The sequence below is a fragment of the Erpetoichthys calabaricus genome, chromosome 2, assembly GCF_900747795.2.
Source record: "Erpetoichthys calabaricus chromosome 2, fErpCal1.3, whole genome shotgun sequence".
Classification (NCBI taxonomy): Eukaryota; Metazoa; Chordata; class Cladistia; order Polypteriformes; family Polypteridae; genus Erpetoichthys; species Erpetoichthys calabaricus.
In genome coordinates, this window is record NC_041395.2 from 200348416 (window position 1) to 200368662 (window position 20247).

Here is a 20247-nt window from a genome sequence, read left to right on the forward strand (position 1 = left end):
ACAGCTGGACAGTAAAGCGGTGGAATCAAGTGTTACATCTCAATATCTGGGGGAAAGACAATGACAGTTTCTAATTATTATATTAAGTATATTTTTTGTACAAATGCCTGGTTGCATTACAGTGAGCAGGCTTAAAAATCAACAATGTTGCATTATGTACAGCTAATCAGCAGCAATAATCAGGGCATGCTAGAATAAAGTAGTGAGTCTTCACCCTGGATTTAAAAGCTGAGACCACAGAAGGCATCTCTAAGCAGACAGATTGTTTCATAGCTTCATGGCCCTGTAACTAAAAGCTTGAGCTTCTACTATACTGTATATTTTATTAATCCTTGGAGTCTTAAGTAGGCCAGCATCTTGAGATCTTAATGTGAGTAGGCTGGCATCTTGAAATCTTAATGTGTGCTCTGGTTTGTAAGTAATGATAAATTCAGAAAAGTAAACAGAGCCTTGGCCATTTAAGGCTTTATATGTAGTGAGAAGTTAAACAAAGTGACACCATTTATTGTATTATGTAATCTTGCCCAAAGAAGGGGCCTGAGTTGCCTTAAAAGCTTGCATATTGTAATCTTTCTAGTTAGCCAATAAAGGGTATTATTTTGCTTAACTTCCCGCTATATCCATAATGGCTAACATGGTACAACACCCTAGTACTACAGGTTTTATATATTAAAAGGAGGAGTTTGAAATAAACCTTAAGCTTTATTGATAGTCAGTACAGGAATTCGAGAACTGAAGTTACAGTATGTTGTCATACTTACTGGTTCATGTAATGATTCTCATAGGAGTATTTGAAGAAAACTGCATAAAGAATGATTTGAACAGCAAGTGAATAATACCTTGCAATAGGCAATCCTACTAGAAATAGGATAAACATATTTAAATTTCTCCTGCATATTTAGAGAATGACTTCATTCATCAAAAAACCTCAGATTGTAAAATCATATTTTAATTTTGTAATTTCTATTTTAAATGACATGCAAATGTCAAGATAATGCCAAAATTGTGTGCTGATTCAGTAAAACTAACAGTGAGTCCAACTGAGTTAAGAAGTAATAGAATATTTTTGCAAGCTGCATCATTCCCCCAATAAACACATATGTTTTTTGACACCACTGGAGAAATATCATTTGGTCTAATGGAAAGATAATTGTTTATCAGCTGCATATGAATGAAAATTAAGGTTACATTGGACCATGTAGGGTTTGAGTCTAGTTAGTAGTGTCAAGGATCTTGATTGTTAGTAATTATAGTAAATATTAGGTGACTTACCAGCATTTGCAACGAGAGGATGTTATGCTAAACACAATGAGTCTAGTGTCCTAGAAGGCATAACCATCTAAAGCAGGCAACATAAATACAACCATTGATTCCATTCAGTACAGAGTGACTGGGCAATCAACTCTCAAATAACATTACTAACTGTGTCAACTTCAGAAGGAAATGTTAATAGATTACTGCTAGATACTGTTCATGGTCTCAGAAAGAAGGCATTAAATTCTAGTTCTAGTTTTAGTTGGTTATATTTAATTCTGTGCATATTTTACATTTTTATTTATTGCAGTTTGCCTGTGCTATCCACCTACAATGATCTCAATGAAAATGTGTCTATGAATATTGTATTTTTCTAGAAAACTTTAATTTTTTTAATATTCCATCTCATTGGCGTGTTTTTAACAATAACAAAAATAACAGACTAAAACAACCTAACATCATGGTTTTAGGCTGTTGAAGGAAATCCAGTCAAACATGGGATTTTTGTTTTTCGGATTTCAGTTATGAAAAGTACAAAATAGAGTATATACTTGTTAAAAGTCTTTAGATAAAGGATTTTCTTTTTTTTTGTTAAGGCCCAAGTTGGCATATTTAGCTTTGGAGACAGTCAATGGGGAGAAATTCTTTTGGGCAATGCACCTCTTCATTGACTGTGATGATTCCTTCTTGTATAAAGGTGAGACCTTTAAAATAACCTAAAACATATAGGCAAGAATCTGCCTCAGGAAAATGGCATGCTTAAGGCCTGACTGGGCCTCAAAATGGAGACAAGCCTTTAAATTAAAAAAGAATAGCAAAGAGTCTCAAAAAATATAAAGTATTTTCCCCTAGGGTGGGAAAGTGTAAACACTCTGGCTGGGGACAGAGACAAGTCCACTGGAATCTTTGTAAAACTTCAGATATATTAACAAAAAAAATTTAACTAAAGAACAGAAACTCACAAAGCAGAAAGAGGCAAAAAGGACCAATCCTCAGCAAACAAATTCCCAAAAACAATCCTTTAACAGAGCAAAAAAAAAAAAAAAAAAAAAAGCAAAAACAGAAAAATCCAGCAATAGGGTAACAATTCACAATACCCACAAGAAAGACCAAAAAACCTTTAAGAGCAAGAGCACATACAATTTACAATACCACAGGGAACTATAATTCCCATGAGCCTTTATGGGGCTTATAACAGTCCCTCCATAGAGATAAGACAGGTGGCCCTGCCTCTTGGGGCACCACCCACAAAGCGCAAGGAACATAACAGAGGAATACATGGACACAATCAAATAAAAAAAAAGCAAATAATAAACAAACGTAACCTCAACACAATCAAAAGAATTGAAAATGAACAAAGAAGGCACAATACAAAAATTTAAACCCCAGTCAATGGAGGTAATCCTAACAGAAACGTAACATTTTAGTCTTTTCCACACTTGTATTTTCAACCTGAGCAAATCCCAGATAATTCTGTAAATATTAATTTTGAGATATTCCTTGAGGCAGCACTCCACTCAGTCACATGTCCTCTCTCGAACCTGCAGGATGTGATCTTGTATCATTGAATTGAATTGCTGAATTAACCAGTTCAGATGAAGGAGAACTCGCTTTTCCCTAGTGATCAATAGGGAATTTGATTGTGTTGTGCGTTCTTTTCATAACAGGATCTGTCCATTTCAGACTGACAGCCTGATATTTAGCTCATGCATCACACTGGAATATCATTCTGCTTGGTTAAAATTTTTTTTTCATGGCCAGAAAGCTTTGCTACTAAAACATACTCTAATCCAACACACATTACAATATATATTATATATATATTAGACTGTAATTTGCCTGTTTGTATATTTATTGTGAGGAATGTGAATATAGTGATGGCTCCATTCTTACAATCTGAAACATACAATTACTCACTTAGCCTGAATCACCATTATACCAGCTGAAACAGCAGGGCAATGACTAGTAAATTATAAAGTGTGCCAAAAAATCCCGCGAAGACACATCTTGACATAATCTAGAGTTGAACAGGAGAAGAAAACAAAACTCTATTACACATTAAACACACAGAAATTCCACATTGCAACTGTAACATGACAGGATTGTGTTCAGAATCTTCATTCTGTGTTTATCTTCCAGGCATCGTGTGTCTGACTTGCTGCCTTTAGTTAGACATTCAACCAGAGTGTATGAGGTATCATGCATTAGTATATTTCATGAATGTTACTTTTAGGCCAATCTGGCAGTTCAGCATCCACTCATAATCTTTAACCAGAATCAGCTTCTTGCACAGATCATGTTTCTCTGCTGTAACTTCATCACTTGTCTAAGCAATAGATCCATCAGTTCTAGCTTTATACTGCACCTTTTGTCATAGCACAATTTTAAAAATGACATAAATGGCATTTCTAATGTACATTCAACAAAGAAAACTCCTAGGCAGGTAGGAATTCCCTCCATTTAAGATGCCAATTGATGCTCATAACTGGGTTCTAATCTTAATGAAAAAAGTGTCAGAGGTGGCTACCATCTATCTATTAAATTCTCAGGAGGTTTTCTTTTACATATCTTTGGAAGTCTGCACTGCATGAATCATTTGACACTTTATCCAGTATTAGACTCAATGGCCATTCAGTGATCGCATTCACACTTTTCCAAGATTTACACACTTGCTTATTTCATTTTGCTGTAATATTTTGTTTAAATTGTCATTGGTACTAAATGACAATGAAATATCTGCTCCTTTTGCAATTGCTTTGTCATTAGCTCTTTTGTCTGCTTATTCATAACTGCAAAATTGAAAGACAATACTATAAATGAATTCAAAATACTACCAAAGCTTAACTCTGGAGCCTACACCAACAGCACTAACATGAATCTACATATGACAAGTAGTATGTCTCTTACAGGTTATAGTCATTGATATCCAGCCAACTTAGAGTCTCTGGTTAGCCCAATGTGCACATTTTCAGAATGTGGGAGGAAACCAAGGTCCATCAATACATTATCAAACCCATTAATTTCAGTTCAGAGTCACAGAGGCTGGAATCTATTCCAGTGGCTTTAGATAGATAGATAGATAGATAGATAGATAGATAGATAGATAGATAGATAGATAGATAGATAGATAGATAGATAGATAGATAGATAGATAGATAGATAGATAGATAGATAGATACGTTATTAATCCCAAGGGGAAATTCACTTACTCCAGCAGCACCTTACTGATACAAAAAACAATACTAAATTAAAGATTGATAATAATGCAGGTAAAAATAGACAATAACTTTATATAATGTTAATGTTTATTCCGCCAGGTGGAATTGAAGAGTCGCATAGTTTAGGGGAGGAACGATCTCCTCAGTCTGTCAGTGGAGCAGGACAGTGACAGCAGTCTGTAGCTGAAGCTGCTCCTCTGTCTGGAGATGACACTGTTTAGTGTGTGCAGTGGAATTTCCATAACTGATAGGAGCCTACTGAGCGCCCGTCGCTCTGCCACAGATGTCAAACTGTCTAGCTCCATGCCAACAATAGAGCCTGCCTTCCTCACTAGTTTGTCCAGGCGTAAGGCGTCTTTCATCTTAATGTTGCCTCCCCAGCACACCACCGCGTAGAAGAGGGGTCCCCAACTCCGGTCATGGAGGGCTGCAGTGGCTGCAGGTTTTTATTCTAGCCCTTTTCTTAATAAATGACCTGCTTTTGCTGCTAATTAACTTCTTGTGAATTCACTTTAATTGAATTGCTTTTTTAAGATTTGTTCCCCTGAATTTCTTCACCTTTTCTCTGAATTGCTTCATTTCTTTCTTTAAATGGCACCCAAACAGAAATGAAATGTGATGTGAGTGAACCAACAGAAGACCAACTAAATAGTCAAAGCCTCAAATTCCAACTAATTTCACTCCAACCAGTTGCTTAATTAGGCTCTGATTCTTGTTGTTAATTAAACCCGTTTTTTAATGCTATGGCTTGTTGCTGCTCTCATTGGGCAATAGCAGACATTTCCAAAGTTGTTGATTTTCTCTTTTGTAAGAGCACTGGTAAAATATTTTGGCGAACAGAGCAGATCGACATTCCTGAGAACTTCATCATTCCTTATTTTCAGATATTGTATGATGAACACAGTTTGCTGGTCATGTTTTGGCTCATTTTGTATCTCATGATTGTTTGGCTGCTAATTAAGGAAAAAAGAAACAATTAAGGGGTCTGAGTCTTCAAGAGCAAGTCAATTACAATTAATTCAAAAGAAGTTAATTAGCAGCAAAAACAGGTCACTAATTAAGAAAAAGGTTAGAAAGAAAACCTGTAGCCACTGCGGCTCCCCAGGACTGGATTTGGAGACCCCTGGCGTAGAAGAGGGCGCTCGCCACAACCGTCTGATAGAACATCTGCAGCATCTTGTTGCAGATGTTGAAGGACGCCAGCCTTCTAAGAAAGTATAACCGGCTCTGTCCTTTCTTACACAGAGCATCAGTATTGGCAGTCCAGTCTAATTTATCATCCAGCTGCACTCCCAGGTATTTATAGGTCTGCACCATCTGCACACAGTCACCTCTGATGATCATGGGGTCCATGAGGGGTCTGGGCCTCCTAAAATCCACCACCATCATTAGACCAAAGAAGGAACTAACCCTAGACTGAGGAGTACACCATCACCACACATCGTCATTCACTCCTTGCAGGACAGGTTAGAGTCTCCAGTAACCTTAATGTATAGATTTTTAGGATGTGTCAGAAAATAGATATACCTGGAGGTAAATAACATGAAAATATGTTTCAAAATTTTCAGATTGCAAAGGGGCAGTAACCAGGCTGGTATTTGAATCTACTGTAGGAATCTAAAGCTAGGAGTTAACACAGGTAACCATGCCAGTATTTGAACTACAGTTATTATTTTCTTGAGTGTGAAGATAATGACTGCCTTGTAGTAGAGTCCAAAAGACAATAGATATATATTCATGCTATGCAATATCATCATTATGCAAAATTTCATAGAGTTCTCAAGACTGGTTCCTATACCTGTACTGTACCAACCTTTAGTAACAACCCAGAACACATTACAAAGACTTGTATGTTAGCATATTTAAAACAATCTACATTTGCTAGCTTAGGTGGGTCCTGCAGTGGTCTACCTCATCCGGGAAAGTTCCTTTCTTGCACCCAGTGATGCCAGGATATGGTTCCAGATCTCTAAAACCACGAATTGGATTGAATGGGTTTGATACCTAATTACCTTAAAAAGTAATTCTCTCTCTCTCTCTCTCTCTCTCTCTCTCTCTCTCTCTTTAACAATGTGTGCGTGTATATCCAAAGTACATGTTGCATGATATTTTGTGTTTAATCTAATTGGTATTTTATATAGATATTGTTATCAAACATTTTCAAACGATGGCTAGAAGGTTAGGCAAGCAAAGCTTTCGGTCTTGTAATCAGAGAACTCGTCGTTATTTGCAGAGATCTCCAACCCCCTTCACTTTCAACGCCTCGGCACCCTCGGCGCACTGCCTTTATTGTCAAACTGAGCAGGTTGCTGTATAAATTGGCAGCACGTGCGGGACTCTAAGAGGTGAAACTCCTCACAGAAAAGGCGCTGCAAGTGTTTGTCGAAGAAAGTTTGCCCCAGAGCACGGGCACCACGACTTTTGAGTCTTGCTGCGGAGGATGATTAATAACGGTTCACGCTTTCTGACCCCCCCGCATCCGTTTGTACTTTTTTTTCTCTTCAGGTGAGTGGAACTGAGGGACTCCTTTAAAATTAATGTGTAGCTTTGTCTCAGAGCAGACCGCAAAGGCCACGTGGGAGAGCGGAGTTAATGCCTGATCTGCGCTTACTTGTGCATGCTATTGCTTCATTAATTGTCCGTCTCTGACATCTGGTACAAGCAGTGCTTGTTAACCTATTAGTTTGTAAAAAGGGAACAATAACGGAAGTGCTTCAGTTTATCATAAAAAAAAGGAGTTACTGAGTGATTGATTCTCATTCTTTAAACATGTTTATGGCGTTAAGCTGTTCATAGCTTTTAAATGGAATGACTGGTGTGCCTGTTCTGGCTTAGCAATGGACAACATTCTTCGATACGATTGCAGCTTGATGGATGGATGGATGGATGTGCGTGTGTGTGTGTGTTTATGTTCACAGCTAACATTAGCCCATTTGCTCTCTTATGAATGAGGAAGGTCTGAAGCTGTCTACCCCGCACATTCCTTCCAGAAAACTAAATATCCATGATTTATTTCTAAAGAGGAGTTTCTGAGTTACCCTTCTTTTCAAAGCTGGATCCAGTAACCCTGAACATTAAATCAGCTCAGACGCACACACTCTTAAGTAGAATTTATTAACAGATGGCATCCCTTGACAGTTCTCTAGCACAACATGAAATGTGCTCTGGACAGTTCTAACTAGGCCTTGTAGATTGTTAAAGGAGGAATTGAGTCACACATGGCAGTCTTAAGGTATACAGGTAGGCACAATGGGCAATGGTCGACAGCCCCAGAAGCCTAGGGGCCAACCATGTTTCTGATGCGTATATATGTTTCTGTTTTGCTATCAAAATAGGGGCCCCACTACCTTGCCCAGGGGCCTATAATGATGTTAAGATGGCCCTGAGTGAGTGCACAGATGATCTGTGTCTTTTACACTTTAATTTCAAACCTCCTAATAAAATATTTATTTTCCCCATAATTTCACTTCATACAGAGTTTTTTTTTTGTTTTACATTCCTTCACTGTCACATGCATGGTAGCATATACTATACTCTTAACATTCAGCCTCCATCCTCAATAATTCAATTACAGTAATAACCTAGTTGTTTTAGACTCTATTTGAGCAACAAGGCTGGACCCAGGTATGGATGAGGTGTCGGTACACTGCAGCCTGAAATGATGCATACACCCACAACTAAACTCCAAATTTAGAGTTGTAAAATAACCTAACATATGTGTATTTGGGGCGTAGGAGGAAAACCTATACTGACATAGGAAGAACAGACCCCATGTAAAAGGGCTTTATGAGACAGCAGGACTAAACTGAACCACTTTTCCAACCCTATAGTTCTGCACCAGATTATTTACTTGTTTCCAGATAATTCCTCACCTGCTTCTCAACTGATCACCTTATTGAGTAAAATTAATTGAAATCAGCAATTTAAAACAAATGGAGCTAGTTAAGGGCTGCACCACCATGGCAAATGTTAAAGAGGGATTTTTTTCTCATGCTGAAAAGTATAGAAAAGAAATTTAAAGGTACCAGATGCCGCATTCACTACCAAAATTTCAAATATCCACAATAAGTAAAACTAATCTAATTAACTGGCTCATTTAATATGGTAATGAACTCATCATTCAACTAAGATTCTTGTTAAAAGATGTCAGCTGTTCTGAGATCATGCACTTGGTTAGTACTTATAAAATGTACAGTATACCTCTTATAGTCTATTGCTCAGTTTTGTCTGACTCTTTGTTTAAGCATGTTTTAATAATTTTGATGGATTTTAATGTATTTTCCTCAAATGATATAAAGAAAGTTCTTCTTATCCAATGATTCACAACTTTATGTGCAACTATGAACAATCAGTACTCATTTCTTGAGCACCATGATAATTCCCTGCTTTATCTGTACACCGCATTACATGCTACTCTGTGCCTGAAGATAGTTTGCTGCCTTATTCAAACACTTCTTGTTATGTTACATAGAGTATACCCTAGAATCCATCTTTGAGAGTCTGATTTATACTCCCTTTTTGGTTCATTGTAAATGTGAAGGTGAACCCAGCCACCAATGCTGTTCAATTCCATATAATTTAAATTTGAATTACAGTATCTTTCCATGTACAATGACATCATGTGTTGGTTTATAAATGCAATGTCATAGAGATTGTTTTAAAAGGAACTATATACAATAAATATGCATACATATTCACGACAACTTCGAATATGTTAGGGAGGTATTTCTTTAATACGATGGCCTCACATTCCATCTAGGGTTAACTCCTGCCTTATGCTTAATACTGGCAGGATAAATTCCAGACCCAGTATACATTTCTTTAATATTGTCTCATTTGTTCTTTCATTTGATAAACTTTTCTGAAAACAGAAAATGTAGACATATTCGGAGGGGCACTACAGCCTGGTACTCGGTTGCAAAGCCTTGACTAATAATTAGCATTAAGTATGCAGCCAGCAATATGAGAGTATCCACCATACAGTAAGCACATACAGCTGGATGGACAAATGTTCTTTTTTAACTAAAGAGACAGTTTAAGCATTTAGGCCAACTAAAATGGTGTATTGAAGGGAAGAGGTTGGGCTTAATGTCCTCTCTTTCAGTTCCTTCCAGTAAATGTTTGCTCCTTATCAGCCAGAATCGCTTCACAGTTCCTAGCTGCCATTGTCTTTTATTTTGTTTTTTCACAGTGAATTAAAAAGCTTACCACTGCATGTCTGTCATTAACATGGCCAGTGTGATGGATATACTCTTGACTGCTGGGCTTGTATCCATAATAAACATGGGTATTTGAAGCGAAATTAACTGCTTTCTGAGATTTTAATTATACATTTTTCTTTAAGGGCATAATTTGACTATTGCACAAGTCCCTTAAACACAAACTGTATCAATCTGAAGAAAATACAAATGTTTTGAAACAAAACTGGCAATATCATTCAGTGCAAGTATAGCCACAAACTAAAATAGTGACAGTGGTCTGACAGTGGTCAAACTAGAAAAAAAAATCAAAGTTAAAAAGAAAGCAGGAACAGAAAAAAAGGCAAAACCTAACAAACCAACACCCACCTGAGAGAAAGAGAGGAGAGCCAAGAGCATGGGAAAAAATATGAATGCCTATTACCCCAATGTGAATGCTTATTCTAAAATTTTATTAGTTAAATCTTGTCATATTTTATAAAGGGTTTGAACATAACCTCTAGGTGAGAATTTTACTTTTTCCAAATTCAAAAGCACACTTTTATTCAAATTGATTTTGAGTCCAGATATCTTTTGAAATCCTGCTAGTGCATGAAGGGCTAATGGTAAAGATGTTTGTTGGTCTGATACATACAGTACCATATCATCTGTGTATACTGATAATCCCCTTTATCTCTAATATAGTCTAGTTCTAGTTTGAAGTTGTTTGAGATCATATTCTTAATACAGACATGCATCTGGACTGATATGAAGTAATTTTATCTATGCACATATCTTTGGGACAAAATCAAATTTGTACAATGTGGTGAATTGGTAGTCCCATTCGACTTTGTCAAATGCTTTTTCTGTATCCAAAGATAAAAGATCTCTGGTGTGTTAAATTTTATGGGTGAGTATATTACATTAAACAAACACTGAAACTAAATATCTGTTATTAATAAATCTGGTTTGATCATATGATATTACAAAAGGAAGCACTTTGTCAGTCCTTCCAGCTGGGAGAGTATTTTAACATTGTTATTCAGAAGTAAAATTGATCTGTATGATGCAGATTGAAATAAGTCCTTATGTTTCTTTGGAATGACTGTAAATAATGCTTGGTGAAATGTCTGAGGTAAATGCTGCTGTCTTTAGTCTCTATAAATATTGCTAAAATTAATGGAGCTAACTTATTTGAAAAATTTCTGGTTCTTAAATATAGTGTAACAAACGTAAGAAGTAGTCTGTCAGTACTCCTGCATAGTACAAGCTCACAAAAACTAGGAACCACTCTCAGCAGGCATATGCCACCTCTTCAGTGGGCACTGATGCCAACATCTACACTTACTCTTAATGAATTATTTTAGAACAGCCAAACAGCCTAACTTTGCATTGTTGGAAGAATTTGTGAAGGACATAAGTTAACATCACAATGTGTAGAGTACAATTCAAGGGGGGGGGGGGGGGGGGGGGTTATCCTTAAGTTATATAACTCATTAGTCTGGGCTCATCTGGAGTACTGTGTACAGTTTTGGTTCTCATATTGCAACAAAAAACATAGAAGCATAGAGAAAGTCCAGAGGAGAGGTATGAGCTATAAAGAGAGATTGAAGGAGTTGAAACTTTTTAGCTTAAGCAAACAGAGATTAAGAGGAAAAATGAATCTAGTGTTTAAAATTCTGAAATAATTAAAAGAGTGGATCCCAGTTGTTACTGGGACCTTTATATGTTGACTTGATATTATTTTGGATAATCTTCTAGGTGAATAAGAATGACAAGCTTGTTGGGCTGAAAGGTTTGTTGTCGTCACAATTGTTCTAATGTTCTTGCACTCATTCTATGTACATTCAAACATACATTGCTCCAGAGCTGGTCAATTCATGAGGCAATGTTGGCGGCCATGAAGGGCGCCATTTATGAAAGTTTAAATGCGTGCACACCAAACTGTGAAGGGTGATGTTTATGTAACTCAAGTGTTGTGGCCCATACCTGTCTGTTGCTCCCACTCTTTGGACACAGAGGGGGCATCATTTTAGTAACTTAAGGGCTTCATATGGGATTTGACCAGCACTGCATTACTCGTTCAGTCCTTCACTTGAATTTGGCACAATGATAATGTAGCTCAAGTACTTTAACCAGCACTTGTAAAAGTTGTTAGGATCTCCACTTAAACATTGTGATTAGCAATCAAACTCCCTCCACCCTCTGATTGAATAAATCATTAATTTGTATATCAGTCTTCAGCAAAATATGGTTTAAGATGGTGACTTCAGGTTCAATAGATAGATAGATAGATAGATATAATGGTGTACCACAGTGGTTGTAGGTTTTTACTCCATTCTAATTTCTTATTTAGAAGCCAGTTGTTTCTAGTGATGCCATTATTGTTCAAGCAAATGTTTTGTAGTTCATTTTGCTGTATTGTAAACAGTGCTTAGGGGGCTAACATCTTTTTTACTCTTCTACTTGATTCCATTGTTTTTCATTTTCACCACACTCCTAGTTGCACCATGGCGAACCTTCACGTGACCAAATTCACTGAACCCATCATGGTTTTTTGACCATACAATATGCATTAGTTTCATTATCTTTGTCAATATCTGATGACCAATTCACATGGTCACCACTGCCATTTGCTTGAACTAATGGTTCAGTTTCAGTTTGTTCTAACTGGCTTTACAACTTCTTGTTTACACGTCATTGTGTTTTGATTGAAGGCTTTACCCCACTAATGAATATTTCTGAGTTGCCTTAGAAAGGCAAAACACATGGCAAATATTTGAATTTTGGAGGACAATGTTTTTTTTTTATCTTCTGAATGTCAGCAAATATATTCTCCAGAGAACTATTCTGGCTTAACATTCTAAAATGGATCATTACAGAATTCTGACTTGGCATAATTATATTTTCTTAGAATTCCAAGCCCGAGTCACACTTGGAGTTAATGCCAAGGAGGTTGTTAAATTATTTGGAAAGAAGGTGAAGGTCTGAATTGCTCCAATCTAATATGATTTAGATTCTCTGGCTTTGGCTTGTCTGAAGTTTGGGCAGCACAATGACACAATGTGGTAGGTAGCCTGACTTCTGATGAAATCCTCAGAGCCATTGTCAGAACTTTCACTGGTGCAGTGGGCCTGAGTTCTTCCTGGTACAGAGCAATGCCTGGCCTCATATGGTCAGAGTGTGTAGGCAGTTCCTGGATTAAGAAGGCATTGATCCCATTGACTGTCCCACTTGTTCTCCAGCTCTTCTCGTGTAACAGCCCATCTTCTGGTATCTCCTCCATGCTGTTGAGACTGTGCTGGGAGACATAGCAAACCTTCTTGTAATGACATTTATGGATGTGCCATCCTGGTGAAGGTGAATTACCTGTGCTTCCCGAATTGGCTGCAAAACTAGAAAAGAATCGGTCAGAAACTATAAGTAAAGAACAATTGTCTGTGGCCACCACCTGCTAAACCATTCCTTTTTTGGGGGTTTCTTGCAATTGCCTCTCCAGTCCACCCGTTGTTACTATCCTGTACACAAAAGCAGGAGAAGTTGATTCACAATTGCTATGCTTCCTAACTGGACAGGTTAATATCCCTGAAGGTTAATTGATTTGGTGTTAAACTGTGATTAAGTGTTCCCTTAATTTTTTGAGCAGTGTATTTTTTAAATAAATACAAAGTATAAAATGTTCACATCAGTGCACAAATGCAATATTCCTTGAAATCAGTCCACCCGAATTGTTCAGCTGGGTTTGTACTCTGCAATGTCATCACAAAGGATGGAGACTAGAGTGTGGGTAAAAAATTGTCCAGAAAACTTGTCAACTTATTAAATATAAGATTGTCTGGTTGGTAAAAGAGTATCCTGAAGATGGAACAAATGAAAGAACAGCTATTTAGAGCAACTTCAAAAATGAGTAAGCCATCAGATGCCACAGGAAAAGTCCTGTTTGTATAGAAGATGATTCTATAAGGACTTCAGATTTACAGAAAAAACACTTTGCCTGGAAAGACATCAGTTTAATTTCTTAAAAATGCAAAATGTTGAGAAGGTTGCCGAGGTGTACCTGTTTAAAGATATACACGCCTCTGCAACATCGTATGAACATCGGGGACAGTACCTTGGATTGGCAGACCAGGGTGGTGGTCCCCCTCTTTAAGAAGGGGACCGTAGGGTGTGTTCCAACTACAGAGGGATCACACTCCTCAGCTTCCCTGGAAAAGTCTATTCGGGGGTCCTGGAGAGGAGGGTCCGTCAGATAGTCGAACCTCGGATTCAGGAGGAACAGTGTGGTTTTCGTCCTAGTCGTGGAACAGTGGACCAGCTCTACACCCTTGGCAGAATCCTGGAGGGTGCATGGGAGTTTGCCCAACCAGTCTACATGGGCAGCTTCAACTCTCTCTGGATCAGATCGCAGCCAAGTGTGAAGTGGCTGGGATGGGAATCCGCACCTCCAAATCCGAGACCATGGTTCTTAGCCGGAAAAGGGTGGAGTACCCTCTTAGGGTTGGGAGTGAGTCCCTGCCCCATGTGGAGGAGTTGAAGTATCTCGGGGTCTTGTTCACGAGTAAGGGAAGAATAGAACGGGAGATCGACAGGCGGATCGGTGCGGCATCCACAGTGATGCGGGCTCTGCATCGGTCTGTCGTGATGAAAAAGGAGCTGAGCCGAAAGGCAAAGCTATCAATTTATCAGTCGATCTACGTTCCTACCCTCACTTATGGTCATGAGCTATGGGTAGTGACCGAAAGAACGAGATCACAAATACAAGTGGCTGAAATGAGTTTCCTCCGCAGGGTGTCTGGGCTTTTCCTTAAAGACAGGGTGAGAAGCTCGGTCATCCAGGAGGAGCTCAGAGTAGAGCCACTGCTCCTCAGCATTGAGATAAGTCAGATGAGGTGGCTCGGGCATCTGATCAGAATGCCTCCTGGACGCCTTCTTGGTGAGGTGTTCCGTCTAACCGGGAGGAGGCCCCAGGGAAGACCCAGGACATGCTGGAGGGACTATTTCTCTCAGCTGGCCTGGGAATGCCTCGGAATTCCCCTGGAAAAGCTAGTAGAAGTGGCCAGGGAGAGGGAAGTATGGGCATCTCTACTGCCCTGTGACCCAATCTCGGATAAGTGGAAGAGAATGGATGGTTGGATGGATGAATGGGACTAGGCTGTTTGTGGTTGAAGGCATGATGCTCAGGAACAGTACTGGGTGCATAAACTTTTAAATACAGTCAAGGATTCATGGGTATAGTAAAATCACTGATCACCAGAGGGCAGTCTTCAAAAACAGCCCCAGGGTTTTGTATAAAATTTCCTGACCTCCCAGTAATTCATCCCAGAACAGGGAATATGAATGGATCCTGTCTAGACTTTAAGACTAGGCTCAGTGTGATAAGTAAGTGAATCTGAATCTACATGAAGAAATATTAATTGATATATTGTGATAGACATACAATTTTGTAACTTTTTAATGTTTTGCAATGCAGTTCTAAGTACATAGATAAAAATTCTCCCATGTATTAAGTTCATTTTTCTAAAATTAATTTCTTAGGTCAGGAGTGGGCAGCTTCGGTATTATAGGAAAGTACTCCCACCACATTATGCAATTATAATAAACAATGGAATAAAAATTTATTCAAATTGTAAAGAATTAATGAGTAAAAAGTAGTGACGGCATTAAGAGACTTTCTAAATTTCATGGAGATGTTAATTATGGAGACACTGATTATTTCTGGGACTGGAAAAGTAGAACTCAATTAATAGTTCAAGGAGAGGATAAATTAAAGATGAGTTAAGAGGTGAATGAACTTTAACCTGCTAACAGTTCACTATTCTGGGATCTGATCCCAACCTGTTCTCATCTTGCTCTACCGCTATACATTGTTTCATACACTGAATCTGCTAAGGCCATAATGACCAGAAACTGTACCAGGTGCAAATCGGTGCCAAGCATGAATCGGTCAGTTCACTTCAGGATGCACTCACATATCGTACACACCCAAACTTGCTCATATTGTGACAATCACCAGTTAACTGTACACACATGGCTTTGTGTGATTTAAAACCTACACAAACATGTCAAGAAGAAGCAAACTTTACACAAACAGCCACCATGCCAGATTTTGAACATAAGACTGTTACTGTGGATTAACAATGCCGGCCAATATATCCCCTTACAGTCCTTAATTCATTCATTGAGAACAACAGCAAAGCTCTTTCATCCAAATGTTTAAAGTAGGATCCTAAGTCCAATTGTCATAATTTAATGTCCATATGAAGATTCCCATTTCATACATGTAACTGCATATTCTACTGTAATTTTGTCAGAAAATGTATTTGATGGTCTGATGTTCTGAAAGCCATACAGTATATGGTCTAGAGTGCCTTTAGTTGCCTTACCAAAGACAGATTCTTCTGAATTCCCTTCCGGTGTGAAATGTTTCTTGTTATTTAACTTGGTATCATCTTCTGTTTGTCAAGGATCCTTATCATGAAACCTGCTATGAAAGGCACCTAATAAACTAAGAGTTGATTAACTGTAACTCTTAATTTAAGACTTGCTCCAGAGACATGTCTGCCACCATTAATCTTTCAATATCTTTAACATATCTCTTGATTGTGAGAAATCCCTTTGAAACATTTTATAGCTTAATTTAATTCTTATTTTTGTTATTAAAATATGATTGGGGCATGGGGTGGAGAACAGTGGAAAAAAAAAAACTTTCATTACTAGAGTAAATTTCTTTGGGCTCCCAGATTTGATTAATAAGTGCCTTTTGATTTATAAGTTTGTATAATCTAGGTAAAAAAAAGGCAAATGCTAGTTTAGGAACTATCCATCCATCCATCCATTGTCCAACCCGCTGAATCCGAACAGGGTCACGGGGGTCTGCTGGAGCCAATCCCAGCCAACACAGGGCACAAGGCAGGAACCAATCCCGGGCAGGGTGCCAACCCACCGCAGGACACACACAAACACACCCACACACCAAGCACACACTAGGGCCAATTTAGAATCGCCAATCCACCTAACCTGCATGTCTTTTGGACTGTGGGAGGAAACCGGAGCGCCCGGAGGAAACCCACACAGACACGGGGAGAACATGCAAACTCCACGCAGGGAGGACCTGGGAATCGAACCCAGGTCCCCAGATCTCTTAGTTTAGGAACTAGTTTGAATATTTAGTAGGGAATAAAAACATAAAGTTGGAGTAAAATTTAACATTTCAATAGTGTGACTACAACAAAATAGTCTTCAGTCAGAAATGACAGGAACATAGTGTAATTATTTTTTTCACATAATGATCTGTCCAAATGGATGTGAAAGTTAAATAACTGAGATAGAGTAATGTGCTTGTATACAGAAATCAGAAAAGTTGTCCAAAAACAGCCATAGGTCATTGCACAGAGATCAAGAAAACTAAACAATCAGTGCCAAATTGGCAAGTAAAGATAACAGCCAAAATTTTATTCAAAGTCAGAAGCATAGAAAACATTTTTTTTTTTTTTTAAAGAACTCTTGTACTGGAAATCTCATGTTTGTTTACTTTGTATTTAGAGAAAATCTGCATGCCAGTCTGCACAAGCCAGCATCTTTTCTAATAATATAACCTTACATGTCATGTTGCTACCTTCGACATAATAGCAACTGGTATCACTGCCATCAATAATATGACAAAACCAACGAGAAACCTTTCACAAAATGATGGAACCCCTAGAAAATATTAATTAAAATTTTGAAACTGTGCCATCAGGAAAAAAAAGTGATAAAATAAAAAATCTAAATATTTAACATCCCAATTAAGACACTATTTAACTGGATCCCGATGTATGGAAGAGAGAGTAGAATGTGAAATGTGGATAAGTTGAGTTGTGTTCTTCTCTCTCTGCTTTGTTTCATCCATGCCATGCAGTGAGCCATTGTCCATATCTAAGCTGTAACACTCTTTCCATTCTCAAAAACATGTATTGTCTGTGGGCAGCCAAAACATATTAAAACATAATGGTTCAATTTTTTACCCTTAAAACACCAGACAGCTAGAATGATTTCTAGGTTACCTTTGCCCTAGATTTTCAGGGTTTGTGTAATTTGTTTTAGATTCTCTCAGCTTCCATATAACAGGGTGGAAAGTTGTTATGCATAGGGACTGTCTAGTTCCAATGGTTCTTGTCATGGAATATAAGGATGGTGAAGAGAGGCTGCTACTTTTATTAAAATCTGTGCTGATTCTCCATGCCCTCCCGTTAACCCAAAGCACCTGAAGAATGCTCCTGAATGCACTTTACAACCACCGCCTGCTAGAAGCACACCATTCAACCCATGTAGCAAAGACCATTTTCCCTATGCTTGAAACTTCATCCTAAGTGCTTAATTGGGACCATGGGGTGAATTTCAACCATACTAAATATGCCTTCCTTTCTGAAAGCCAGCGTTTGGGTCTCAGCAAATCTGAACATGTTTAGACAGGCAGAATTTCTGACTTGTTAGCAGTGGGCATTAAACCTACATCCTTGTTTTTTAAACTGTACATTTCTACCTACAATTTGTGTATTTTAATCTGTGCCTGTGTAGGATATGTGTATTTTCTAAACCTGTAATAGCCATGAGAGGGTAAGAAAAAGCACACTCACTTGCTGTTTATTTTCATCACTGAAAATCAGAAATCAACCTTAGTTGTGTGGCATCCTGTTTACAGGGCACACTCCTTGCACCAACACACTCATACTGAACCAGTTTAGAGTTACCAATCACTCTAAACTGCAAACCTTATGACATGGAACAAACCTAGAGGACTTGGAGAAATCCCGCACAGACACTGGAAGAATTTCAGTGCTGCACAAAGGAATGACTTGAAAGGACCTAAAAAGAATCGAGCCCAGGTCTTTGAAGGTGTGAGGCAGGAGCACCAATGTCTGTGCCACACTTTTGACTTATATACTCCAATTTCAAACACTATTTCAGATCCAGGCTCATTATGGTAACTTAACAGACTTTACAGTAAACTGAGTCATAATTCATAGTTGACTGTTATCCATTCATTTTCAAATCTGCTTAATCTAACCTCAAAGTCATATATTACTGATTGCTCTTCATTCTAAAATTAAAAAAAAATAGGAATTTGGCTTATAATAGTAGCACACTTTGGATATGATAAAAGATCGTGATAAACAGTTCATAATTGCTAGCAATAATTAGACATTCTACCTTTTATCCATTCTGGATAATTTACTACTAGAACTGCAGCAAAGCTGGCTGTACACTGACTGTGAGACTCTTAAACTGATTATTCTTCTATTTCACTCTTGTTAAATCTGACATATTATGGCCTTGTCATTTCTGACAGCTGGTGAAGCCAAAATAAAATATAACGTGCAGCCACTTCCACTTGCTCTTCCTGCTGCTTTCTCACTTTTGTCTACTTTTAATTACTGTTAGTCTGCAGATTACTTTTCTATAATAAATCCCAACTCTATGGAGAATCTGCTTCTTTTCTTTTATATGGGTATTTTCAACAGTCTTTCCTTTTTTTCATATAAGGGAGGAAGCGTGTATGCATGGCAGCTGATTTGATCACTGCTATGCAGAACAATTCTCTTCCATTCCACTGAAAGGGGTGATTACATAACTTATTATAGTTCTAAATTAAATCAGAACACATACACAGATGAATGGGTAATTTATTGATTTTTGTTTTTACATTTCTTAATTGACGGTTCTAATCCCCTGCTGGATGTTATCAAGTGCATGGCCTGCATTATGCACATGCTTGCTATGGCTGCAATTTGTGGAATGTAGTTTGGTCTAAAGGCTGCAGAACCAGTTGAAAGTGAATGAGTGAGGCAGGCAACGCCAGAGGGTTCAATAAAAAGCGAATGCCTGACAACAATTGCCACTTTGTAAACTGAACAGCTCTTCAATGAGCTGCTGTCTCCTGGTCAAGTGGCTGAAAGTGAAGAAGAGTAGTTTTTTTTTTTTTTTTTTTTCTTCTTATGCACACCTGAAAAAAACAGGTTAGTCATGACTGGATGGATGGATAGTTAATCCCCCACCCCACTAAGCTGCTAACCCAACTTCTGCCAGGTTGTAAAAAGCTTGCCTGAAGCTACAACTGAGGCAGGACTACTGCTCTTGGGCTGTATGCTTCTTTAGGCCTGTAAATGGTTAAAGTCAACATGGCACTGCAGTTGCATCGGTTCATGAGTTTCCTCCTGATTTCACATTTTCCATTATGAAATCAATATCCCAGCTGCATTGTGTACCAGTCTGTGCGACTCTGTGCCCAAATCCATCAAAGGACACATACCCAAACTTACTCCGTCCATCCATTCATTTTATAACCATTCCCTGAACAGAGATCCAGCTTCTCTCTGGGTGAATTCACCCACATCAATGGCCAGTTTTGCATCACCAGTCCACCTAACCTGCATGTCTTTGGACTGCGGCAAGAAACCAGAGAACCTGGAGGAAATCCATTCAGACACAGGGAAACATGTAAAGTCCACCTAAGGAGCATCTGAGATGCAAACCCCTTATTTCAAGGCAGCAGTGCTATCACTGCACCACCATGTAGCCCTCCCACACTCGAAATTTAGACCATTAGATTTGCATAACAC